The following is a 13,569-nucleotide window of genomic DNA, read 5'->3' on the forward strand; positions in this document are numbered from 1 at the left end:
CTACTTATTATTATTNTTCTTTTTTTTTATATATATATATATATATATATATATATATATATATATATATTACAATACTTTTTTCTGCAGAGTATCTTCTTGTAATAAATGTCATTCAGCTCGTATATTAGGAAGAAGATTTACTCCTACTTGACTCCTACAGCTTACAAATACCTGGATGTCGGAATCGTTGTGGGACCTGCGTCTTTTGTGGAAATTATAATTAGCGACAATCAAAGTAACAACATAATTTTATCTCGTGCAATGTGGTAGACTTTCATCGAAAGATGCGCAGATAATGAGCGATTCGTGCAATCAATCGCACCTTCATTATCGATCCATGATTTAGTGATAATATCGTAAATAGTGTGAAAAATAAATGTACACTATATTATTAATCAGAAGAAAGTGCTTAAAATTCGATTTGAAATTAATTAAATTAAATTAAATTAAATTAAGTCTGCTTATAAATATATGTAAGATCAGGTGTATAAGCTTAAATCTGTTTTTTAATCAGAAAAACACATTTTTTTTCCTAGGAAGCAAAAACAAATTTATTCAAAGTACTTGCCCTCGCTAACTATACATTTTTCCCATCTTTCGGGCAATTTGTGTACCACGCCAAAAAAATTCCTCATTTTTCGAGGCAAACCACTCATCAAGCCATTTTCGGACGTCTTCGTAAGAATCGAAGTGCCGCTCAGCGAGCGTGTGGCCCATCGATGAAAACAGGTGATAGTCAGGAGGTGCCAGGAGTAAGTGGGATGGGGTAGGCACTTCCTACTTGAGTGTCTCCAAGTAATTTTGGATTATTGTTGACGTGTGCGTTGTCGTGAAGGAAAATTAGCTTGTCTTTTCCGATAATGCAGCCTTTTTTCACGCAGAGCACGGTGCAATTTAATCAGTTATTGGTGATAGCGGTGAGCATTAACAGTTTCACCAGGTTTTAACAACTCGTAGTAGATGACACTCTCCTAATCCCATCAAACGCATAGCATCGTCTTCCGTCCAAAGCGATTTGATCTTGAGAAAGATGTTGATGGTTGGGCGGGATCAATCCAAGATTTCTTGCGTTTAGGATTCTGAAATGAAAATGAAAATAGATCTATTTTTCATTGCCTGTCATAGTCTGATGCAGGAATGACTTTCTTTTTTGTCTGGCAAGCAGAATTTGGCATGTGTTTTGGCGTTGCTCCATCTGCCTATCGTTCAGTTCATGCGGCACCCATTTTCCGATCTTTTGAATCTTCCCCATGGCATGTAGCCGCATGGAAATGGCTGCTTGAGAAACACCCAATTACTCGGCAAGCATTTTTTGCGATTGGGTATCGTCCTCGTCCAAAAGAGCTTGCAATTGACAGTTCTCCTGGGCCGATTTTCACGCTTCTTGTCACTTAGATCAAAATTGTCGTCATTGAACCGGCGAAATCAATCTTTGCACGTTGTTTCCGATAAAGCATTGTCGCCATAGGCCTCCACAAGCATTCGATGCGATTCGGCAGCCGATTTCTTCAAATTGAAACAGAAAAGTAAAGCTTCCCGCATATGCTTTTTTTTAGCAAAAAACTAGACATGATTACGAAAGAAGAAATGTACGTTGTTGTATGAAATTGCTGATGATGCACTGGTTAATGTTGACAGATGTCAAACATTTAAAAAAAAGTTTGTTGTGTGCCCAGGGTAGCTTTGTATGCTCACTAATGCCACCTATGAGCAAACAGCGGATTTAAGCTTATACACTTGGCTTATAAAATTACGTTATATATAAATGTAAACGCATATTTAAATTATATATCTGGGTGTACGACATTATTCATTCCTTTCTTGTTATCGTAGCGCATATTATGCGCCAGCATCTTCATGCTCCACGGTATTGCAGACAGAGGTCATAATCACAATATTCAGCGTTCTCTCTATTTAAATCATTAAAAAAACGTATGACAAAATATATTTGCGTGCGAGAAGAACATACAAGCGATTTGTGAAAAGCATTCTTACGTGGCGTGAGCTTGTGCCATCGAGAGTTAGCGTAATTAATACGCCCCGCGTAGAACGTATCGAGACATGTGCAAGGGTGAAATAATGCATTTTGATCGATATTGTTGTCGTGACTTTGTCAACGATTACGAGAGTTGGAAATTAACCAAATATATTTGTAACTTCTTATTGTTAATAAGAAATAACAAATATATTTGGTTAATAATTAAGGGGTGATTTATTACCGCCGTCTATTCGGGAGCGACAACGCGATGGGAAAGATGACGAAACATAAGAGGAAAGGAGATAATAAGTGGTAAGGTATATGCTGTAAGTATATGCAAGCCTTTGTTACCGATTTTCATCATTTTTGGGGAGGACGGCGGTGAAAAATACGAAAGGCATAGTGAAATTTTGTCATGTTTATGTAATCCATCGACTGGGGTCCTATGTTTATACATGTGTAAATATCGATAGCTGATAGATAAATACCGATGTGTAAATACCAATGAGACCTTCTCGCACCTTCCCCTCCTTCTCCGCGCCTACGAGTTCCTTCCGCGCCCCATGCTCCCATCTAGCCCCCCATCTAGTGAGTTAGAATCTGCCCTGGTTTACTACTTGTGACATTGCCAAATAGTACAATATCTGTAATTAATATACAGCTGCTTGTTAGCGTAATTTAAGATTTTTTTCAAGAATGGCATTCATTAATGTAATTCAAGATTTTATATTTCAACTAACACCGATATGGGACTTGTTGTCAGTATCTCATAAATAATATTATATGGTAAGCTCAACTGCTTAAATGAAATTCGTTTTTATCAATGTTTTTATTCGGTGTTAATTAGTATACATATTTTACGTTTAATTATCATTATAAAGAGCTAGGATTTAAGTTTTTCTGATTTTGTTAATTAAAACATTTAAAAAGAATATTACAAATTATTATATTTAAGTTGAAAGTATTATAATAAAAATTTGATTAACATACACACGATCCTTTCTTTCATATTTTTAATAATATGTAATCTCATTAAACAATTATTTTCATAATTGGTTCAATTTATCCTTCAAAAATGCACCACATGCCCACTTACCTATTCATGTAATTAATTTAATCTTTTATTGTTCACGAGATATATCACGGATTTATAAGTACTCAATTATTAAGCCAGATGAACATGCAATATTTTGAAGCATTCACCATTAGTTCACCAATAATTGTGTCAAGATTTATAATAATTTAAAGAAAAAGTATCACAACATACACTAGCTGCGTTCTATTCTATATCGAGACTTCGTACTATGGTAGATGATAACAAGACTTCTTCTACCGAATCACAGTTTACTATCACATAATGTTCTACCTTAATATACATCAACTTACTTATATATAAATATACTTACAATTTTCCCATCAATTGACGTTTATCTACAATGTTAACGTCAATGGAAAAAGATTTTGGCATATGATGAACAACGTTTGTTATTATATTATGTAATTTATATTTTATGTAATTTTACATTAAGTAATTCAGTTATTTTGTCAGATCTATCAATAGTGATAAATGTATTTGTATCGTGCACACAACATCTAAAAACAAATCACTAACACACTCCATTATTGTAAGCCTTACTAACAGCTACCTAACTGACTTACTGATTTCGAAAATGACTGACAGCGCTGTACGAGATTTCACAGTAAAGATGTTTGTTGGATACCATTTCAAGGAAAAGAACAATGTTTCAGTCAAAAGTTCACACCTCAGCCGAAAATTATATCACGTGATCAAATGATAAACTTTCATGAATAAACATTAGCATTTTTATCAGTTATAATCAGATTAATGCGTTATATTAGCAACCGAAAAGTATATCAGGTTCGAACAATTTCACGAATAAACTTTCAGCATTTATCAAATGCAATTAGATCATCAGTTATAATTAGATCATTACAATAAATATTAATGACAAAATGTACAATGTCTCGAGTAAAGTCACATATCTCAATCAAAAAGTATACGAGCAGACGTCGCGCTCGAAAGACTCCACCTCAGCATTTTTATCACTTGCAGCGCTTCGCGTACCTTGAAGCGCAATTAAATATATATATATCTATTGAACAATCAGGCCAATATTTAACAGATATCAGACTAATATTTAACATCTACCAGACTGATATTTCACAGCTATCAGATCGATACTTAACAGCTATAAATAGCTTTCAAACAGCTATCAGATCGTTATTAATTTTTTTTCAACTCCATCTACTATATATTTATTAAAATGCCTACTGGTCAGGATATAAAACATATTAATGTGAGATAACGTACATTTTATTTAAAAATCTTACAATTCTTCCTGACGTCGCGACTATCAGTAATATTAAATATTTTAAATATTGGGAGTACAAATTAGTTCGGTCCGTTCAAAAATGCATTTATTTCAATACAAAATGAATGAATAGATCAATTAAAGTATTGTCCATCGCTGCCTACTACTTTTTCTCATCTCTCAGGCAATTTTCGAATTCCATCTCGAAAAAATGACTCGTCTTTGGAGGCGATCCAATTTTGGAGCCAATTTTCGATTTCTGCGAAAAAAGTGAACTGATGATTTGCCAAATCGTGTTGCATTTTTCGGAACAATCAATAATCAGAAGGAGCAACGTCCGGAGAATATGGCGGATAAAACATCCCATTTGAGCGTTTCCAAATATTCTTTTACGACTTTAGCGACATGAGGCCGAGCGTTGTCATGAAGAAGAATAACTTCATCATGTTTTTGCTCGTATTTCAGCCGTTTTTTTCGCAATGCATGGCTCAAACGAATCAATTGTAGCCGATACCGATCGCCCGTAATAGAATCGCCAGGTTTCAGCAGCTCATAGTAAACAAGACCTTTTTGGTCCCACCAGATACAGAGCATGATCTTCGAACCATGAATGTTTGGCCGTGGTGTTGATGTTGAGATCGATGGCAACGATTGACCGGGCTTAGTATTTTTTCTTCTTGGGATCGTACAATATCCACTTCTCATCTCTAGTCACAATCCGATGCAAAAAATCTTTTCTCTGTTGTCTTTGAATCAGCTGTTCGCAAGTGAAAAATCGCTTTTCAACGTCTCTCGTTTCAGTTCATAAGACACACAATTTCTTTGTTTTTGAATCATTCCCATGGCTCTCGATCGTACAGAAACGGCTTGTTGAGTTACCCCCCCCAATGATTCTGCAAACTCCTCTTGCGTTTGACTCTTCTTCGAGTAATGCCTCTAATTTTTTGTCTTCGAATTTTTTTGGCTGTTCCAGAGCGAGGCTTATCTTCAACGCTGAAATCTCTATCCTTGAAACGTCGAAACCATTCCCTACATGATTTATCAGTAGCAGTGTCACCATAAACTTCGACAAGCATTCGATAGGCTTCAACGGCATTTTTCTTCCAATTAAAGCAGAAAATCAAAACTTCTCACAAATACTGCTTGGTTAACACAAAATTCGACATTTCAAACAGTAAAAATCAAGTAAAAATCATTATTTTGAAACTCAAAGCGATATAAACTGAATATTATTAGCAGATGTTTAACCTCTCTAAAACCGCCAAAATCATCTGTCATGAACCATTCACAACAGCTGGAGCTATCTTTAGAGAAGCGGACCGAATTAATTTGTACTCCCAATAGAAACAGGACTATTCCAATCTTATAATAATTTAATATCTTTTTCTTTTATAAAAGATTCGGTTTACAATATGAATTACATAGTTGGAATGATGCTTATAAACTTATTAAAAAGTTTATACAATATCATCCTATTTTTTTTATCAGCTGACAAAGACAACGTAATCATAGCCATGGATAAGCAGATATACTTTTAAAAAATAAAAAGGTTACTGCATATATATATTGAAACATATTCAATAATCAAAAAGTCTCTCCTAAACATGATCAATAATAAACTGAAAACTTTGCTTACTATTATTTCACAAGATAGAAGGATTTTAGTTTCATCTCTGATAATACTTATAAATCTCTAAATGTAAGCGACGATTTGTTACCCAGAATACATGATCTTCCAAAGATTCACAAATTGGATTATCCACTCTGAATTACTGTCTATAAACAGTCTCTATACAGAATTGCAACTTTTCTACACAACAGCATAACTAAAAATATTCCCGTACCTGTCATATAGATAATTTTGATTTAGTCAGAAAACGATAAATTCAATGAAAATTAATTCATATTGATCTCTCTCGATGTTATGTCATTATTTACAAACATTCCTATAGAATTGGTAATTAAGAGTTTAGAAAATAGATGCGAATTTAATTTAATTCAATGTAACATACCTAAAGAGGAATTCATGGGAACTGTCCAGTTTGTACTTGATTCAAATCATTTCACTTTCAATAACATCATATATAAACAGAATTTTGGAACACTAATGGGATCATCTCTTTCTCCAATAATCGCGGATGAAGTTATGCAAGATCTCGAAAATGAGATGCTGAGCTGAATAAATCATCACTCTTAGCAACAATAACAGTAATAACAATAGTAAAAACAATAATTAAAAATTTGGTTTATAATTTCGTACGTAGACTCATTGTCCGAAAAATTTAGAAACTTCATCAAAGACACTATTTCTGTTATATCCTTCTATAGCATTAATAAGGTTACCGCATGAGTAACTATATCAGGGAGCAATAAGATTCATTACCCGCGAGTTGTAAGAAGAACGTCATCTATAAAATTTCTTGTAAAAACTGTAATGAAACTTATGTCCGACAAACAGGGAGACAATTGAAAACGAGAATTTCTGAACACAGATCACACATATTAATAAAAACACAACAACACATTCGATAATTACAGATTATAGGTTGCATCATAATCATGATTTCTGGTGGGAAAACGTTAAAATATTGGATAATTGGCTAAGAATTGGAATTATAATAAGAGCTTGATATCAGAGATGATCAATATAAAACAACAGAACAATAGTATAAACTTGAAAACAGACACAGGATGCTAAATCAAGCATATTTGAATTATTTTAACTCTTAGTTTGTTTTTATTAGTGACATTGAAAATGACTTTTAAATGATCGGTAAGTTCTCATGAATTATCTTATTTTACTATTTGACGATGGTCGACACGTTATTCAGTACTGTACATTTTATTTATTATTTTATAATTTGACTAAAAAAATCTTTAATTGTTTGATATCTTTATTATCAAGACACTGGATTAGTAATTTACATTATGTGCTTGCAATTTCCATTATAGGTAAATTTTTTATACATTCATTTTTCCTATAATATTTATTTAATTTTATTATTAAACCGACCTTCAACAGCATTTATTCCTTCGAGCTCTTTTATCTCTGTTATTATTTTTAAGTTAGGGAATAACATTCAAATTTTTGTATTAAATATTAAATTATAAACAAATAGAGATTGAAAATGAACAAATCGCTTTTTTATTTTCTAGTTTAAAAACCAGTGTAAAATTCATTTCCCTTCGTCCAATCTCTTTTTGTTAATAATTAAAATAAGAATTCTTACACTAACAATATTAAGTAGTTTATAATGGCCATTAGGAATTGACACTGTAATAATTATGCTAAATTTATAATAATATTTTCGCATAAACAATTTATTCTTATGGTCAATATATTCGAATATTTCAGCTAATTTCCAGCCTTCTTCAGCAAGAATGATGCATAATAAGAATTCTAATTTAATTAAGAAGCATATATTATTCATTGTGAATGAATATCACGACTGACACTACCATAAACATCATTAACTTCAATTTAATTGATTTTGTTTAATTTACCACATTTCGTTTAAATTCCAACAATTATGTAGGTATATATTACTGCTTCAAAATCTACATATGTAAAAAATCTATTGAGCGTTTCCAGTTCCGATGATCTCCTGAAATAAAAATATCCGTTGACTATCCAGCGTATTAACTGGTTATAGAAAATATAATGTAGGAGTTTGAACACGGAAAATATGTGTTACTTAATTTTTCTTATTATGCATCATTCTCACTGAAGAAGGTTATAAATTAGTCGAAACCTTCGAATGTGAACATACGAATAAATTGTACCTACATAATTATTATTATATATTACGAAAATATTGTTATTAATTTATCGCAATATTACAACATCAATTCCTTTTATTATATAGTCCATTTTAATTCCTTTTGTTAAATATTCAATATTAAATATTTAATATTAAATATTAAGTAAGTATAATAAAATGAAGATCAACAAAGAATAAATAATTTTATGATGATCATTTCCTAATTTAGTTAAAAAAGACCAGTATATAATTTTGTTTTAGTCCGATTTACTTTTGTTAAATATTATGTTATAAATGAATGGAGATCGAATAAATCGTTTTGTCATTATCATTACCTAACCTAGCAAAAATTAAACTGATGTCATTTTTTTTCGGCTCGTAAACATCGCCAGTTACTTATTAATGACATCATTTAGACGTCGCTATGATGTGATTATGTCAAAGTTTATTGACATCATTATTGTTACATCATAATAACGTTGACAATTGGTATAAAAGAGACATTTACTCTGCAAACAAGCTGATGTTATTTATCATCATTTTGTCGACAAAATAATCTAAAAATGACGACAAATAATGTCAGTTTGTTTAGTCGTTTTTTAGACGTATCACTTGCGATACTTTATAAATTTATTAACTTTACAATTAAGTAGCACAGCAGCGTCTGTAATACTGGGTCTACAATAGAAGTCATAGCAGTCGTAAGGTTTTCAGTTGTAAAAAATTCATCAATTATAATCGATTATTCTTCTCATAATGGACTGCGATCGATTAATTTTCTACGACTTAAGACTTTACGATCGCTACAACTTCTATTGTGAACCCCGCGTAAAGCACTAATAAAACGCTTATATACATTTTGTTTAGTGCTTTTGCAATACTTTGTAGGCACTGTGAGCTTGGGAAAAAACTTCAAATACACCAAAGTAACATAAACGTGCTCCATCTTTGGATAGACCTAATAACCGTAGCATATTAACGTATAATCCTTTTTTCTTACTTAAAAAACTTACTTTTTACTTAAAATATATTCCGCACATTCTTTTATTGAAAATATATATTAAATACATACATCTATATTGCATTTACATTACGTTTCATTTCATATCAAATATAAATTTCATATTAAATACATGCAATGAATTACGAAAAAATCAAAATATGTACTTAATACTGTTACGTTCAGCGGACTCTCACGATTCTTTTCTTTCATGGAGATCTGGAATTCGTTGAAATAAAAAGACAGCTTCGAATAACGCACAAGTTGAGTATTATAGCCTAGAGAAGACTAAAAATTTTCTTTTCCCACACTAAAACTAAACTGAAGAATCCAGTATCTCTTCATAAATCGCTCTGAGATAAAAATCGGTGCACGAGCTATGAGACCAAAAGGATACCAAATTTGTGCCTTTCGGACACGGCTAAAAGACTACGGCTAAAATAATAATAAATATATCATTGAAACCATAAGACTGGCGTCAAGATACTTTTTAACGATTAAGTCGCGATTCTCACGAGTCCGTGAACACAAAATCTAAGAAGCGACATTCAGGGGCAGATTGGGTGATCTCGTGCCGACGCTGCGCTTTCTTGACGCACGAACTTTTTCCTATAAATTTTAAGGTCATAAAATTTAGGAGAACACTTTTCCACACTACAGACTCCGATCAACATCCTTTCCTCTCCCCAAGATCTTGATCAATCCAAGAGCAAAGAAAAATCCTACTACTAGTTAACGAAATCTATCGTATTTCACAAATCCAAATCGGAGTAATCGGGGACGATTAATATAAAAACCGCGGCCCTCAGAGTGATTTTTCTCTCTGAACTTAGAGAAACTATAGTTGTCGGGACTTTTGAAAAAGGCTTTATCGATTCTCGAAGCCCTTTTTTTCCAGTAGAATCAGCAAACTCATCTTAATATCAACAGTACTGGCTAATCGGGAAAATTAACAAAGCGGAACCAGCATCCCACAGTCGACGGCACCCTCTTTGACGGTCTCTTGGGCACCTTATTCATCGTTATCGCCAAGTGGTAAGTTTTGATTTCGCTACAGTACACTGTGATCCCTCTTCTTCTTGTTCCTTTTCAAAGATGACCAAATTTTTAATGCGTTCACGCAGTTCTTCTGCCCCTCATCACCGGCATTTAGCGGAGACTAACAATGTGCGCCGACTCACCACCCGCCCGCGTGTCCGCACTAACATCGCGGAAAACTCTAGAGAACAATCTCCGTTAATTCAGGCATCGGCTCAAGAACAGATTCCGATCATTCAGTGTCCAGCCTTGACTCTATCATCGCTATTAGATATTTTTTACTCTCTTGTCTTCGATTTGTACCCAGACTTTTTCAATGTTCCCGACCTCTTCCCGTCCTCCCCCTGTTTCACATCCATGATATCATCACTCTCGATTGAGGAATTTTCCGTCTCACATCTCCTCAATTCCTCCTATTCAACCTGACGCTTACTTCCCCGCTAATCTCCTTCCTCTCCTCTTTCATAATGCCCATCAGTTATTGGAATACATGTCTCACTTTATTCCTTCCACTAATGATCGAGTAATTATCGCAGGATCCCCTTGCCTATTTTCAGTTCCCATACTATTTCTCATTCCCATTGATCCTCTTTTTTTCCAACCATATGAACCTACACAATTTTAATTCCCCCTTCCTCCTTCCAAATCCTTCTCACACAAAATAACATCAGTATTACACGCTCTCTTTCCACGTACACACATATATACAAACTCACACATACATAAATCTATATTCAAAAATATTACAGAATAAAGAACCAAAGAATTGTATTTTTATACCTACGGAAAATGTATCACCAAATATTGCTTCAATTATAGTACTGTTAAATTAAATCCTCTTTTGTCAATTTAACAAACCTCTCCTTATATTCATTGTAAGTTCTCCCCCGATTGCATTTCGTCCTCTCCCCAGTCACTTGGATGAATACCATGATCGAAAGTCAGGGCATACGAACGTACCGGCACATTTGGCGTTAAAGTGCGCCCTCTCGGCACACTGACCCAGTTTAGGCCCTTTAAATTAAAAGTATGACCGACTCGTGTGCCCGTTTAGCGGAGCATGAGTTGAGATTTCCACTTCGTCTTCCATTCGTTAGAAGCAGGATGAAGCGAAATGCCTCCTGATTTGCGTCGGTTCTTCCTCACAGCTCCCTTGCGGTCCGGCACTTGGATACGACCAAATCGGTCTAATAATTCGGTTTCCGTTGCGTTCCCCCCTCAGTTCCATACATGCGGAGCTTGGATGTAACAATACATATATAATATGTAGTAGATGTATTGTGCATATTCAAGTCGAAATATATTATGATACATATATAATATGTAGCAAATATATTTAAATATATGGATATCAAATACATAGTTGATACATACATAGCAGAATGTAATAATATGTCATAAGATGGCGTACCGTAATAGCATCACATAACATTAAAAAAATCATAAATGGATAATTTTGAGCAAATGTCTGTGTATGTATTATTATAATCAATTGTATCTAAGAATAACAAATTTAACTGTTTTGGTTAAAATCTCGTGTGCTCTCCTTGCGTAGGATAAGACCGCCCAAGAATATGTATCACTCAAGACTTTGTATTGAGCTTTACGACGAAACTATTAGATTATAAGAGATGTAATTTACACAGAATATGCCTTATTAGTTTGCCAATTTGTATAAAAAAATCATTGTGATCGTTACAGCAATAAAAAAGATATTTTAAATTTTATAATTTTTACCATTTTCTTTGCATATTTTTCATGGATAAATTTTCTACATCAAATTGTTGCTTTGTGAATCTATATTTTTTTATATTGTGTGCGTGCATATCTCTGCTTCATATTAAGAGATATATTTACTTAATATCTATAATAATTTTTATATAATTATATTAAAAGTAACACGATGATTCAAGAGTTCGCATTTAAGAATAGTTCAAGAGTTTACACATGAACAGCATTGGCAGACATCGATCGTGGGTAATACAATATAATTTTAATTAACAGTCTCTATTCAAATTTTAAATTCGGTGAAAATTGGATCCAGTGCCAGAGCTGTTGATTTTGGGCCCATCGATTTGTGCGTGTGGGATTGTTTGTCAATCGAAAACTTACTTGTATGAACTCTGTCTATAAAAATACACTCAAGTACTTTAATGAAAAATAAATTTTTATTTTAATTAACATTACTTTTCTCATAAATCACACTTTTTTTATAATGAAACTCTTGAGAAGACACTTCAAGAATTCGCATTTTTCCCTTTTTAGTAGAATTAGTCTCCTGGAAAAGTAAATGATAGTATTAAATTGATACGTGACAAATTTTTAATTTAAAGTATAAGGAATAATTTAAACACCATTTTACTGTACAAATCTGTCCTTGTACAAGTTACAGCCTCAAAGAAAAAGTGCGCACTCTTGGGCGGTCTTATTCTATGTATATGCATTCTTTCTCAATTGCCATGTGGCATAATCAAAAAGGAAATATTTCCTCTTTGCAGAGCAAAAATACGTTTACCTTGCAAAAAAAAAACTAAATTTATTACAAGTGTATCTTACAATATGCGTGCTCTCAGAATTTGACAAAAATCTGAAACTGAAATTACCATAGTAAACGCGCTTACTCTTTCTACCTCGAGCGACATCATTAAGATATATCGCTAAGCAGAGCACCATCGCTAAGATATACTGCTAAGCAAAACGCCATCGCTAAGATATACCGCTAAGCAGTGCGCCATTGCATACTGAGGTGCCAAAATAAATTATTTTTAAACATCAACTAAACATGGAATTGGAACGAAGCATGTGTCGCCGCTCTTGGCGTGTACATGTCGCCGACCTTAAAACTTAATATTTTGAAAATTTTATTAGTATAAAAATATTTTTATTATTTTAAATTTAATTATTTACTAGAAATTAAAATGCCTATAACGCTCGAAACTGCATCTTTATTGATTAAATAATTAAATCTTGAATTAATCTTTCGAATGGCGCGTCAAATTTTTCCGGATTATAAACGCAATTAAACTATTCTAGTAATCGCGAATTAAATTGACAAGCAATTTTAATAATTTGATGCTTCAATCAGGCATCATAAAGATGTTAATATGTTGAAAAACTGTTAATAAATTTATTGCAAAAAATATTATTCAATCTTGTAGTAATTTAAGATTAAATTATTTAAACAATGAAGATTCAGCTTTGACGGTATATTTTAATTTCTAATATTGATTGTGTTCTCATGTGCGGTTTAAAATAAAGATTTTTAATATTGTTTAATTATTTATATTTAGGTACATATAACGTATATATTATATGTGTGTGTGTATATATATATATATATATATATATATATATATATATAGTATAGTAGTATAAGTAATATATGTAGTAGTAGTAAGTAGTAAGTAAGTAAGTAAGTTATTACTTTACTTTACTTTATTTATTAATTTAAACTTT

Source organism: Atta cephalotes (assembly GCF_000143395.1).
Source record: "Atta cephalotes unplaced genomic scaffold scaffold00042, whole genome shotgun sequence".
Lineage (NCBI taxonomy): Eukaryota > Metazoa > Arthropoda > Insecta > Hymenoptera > Formicidae > Atta > Atta cephalotes.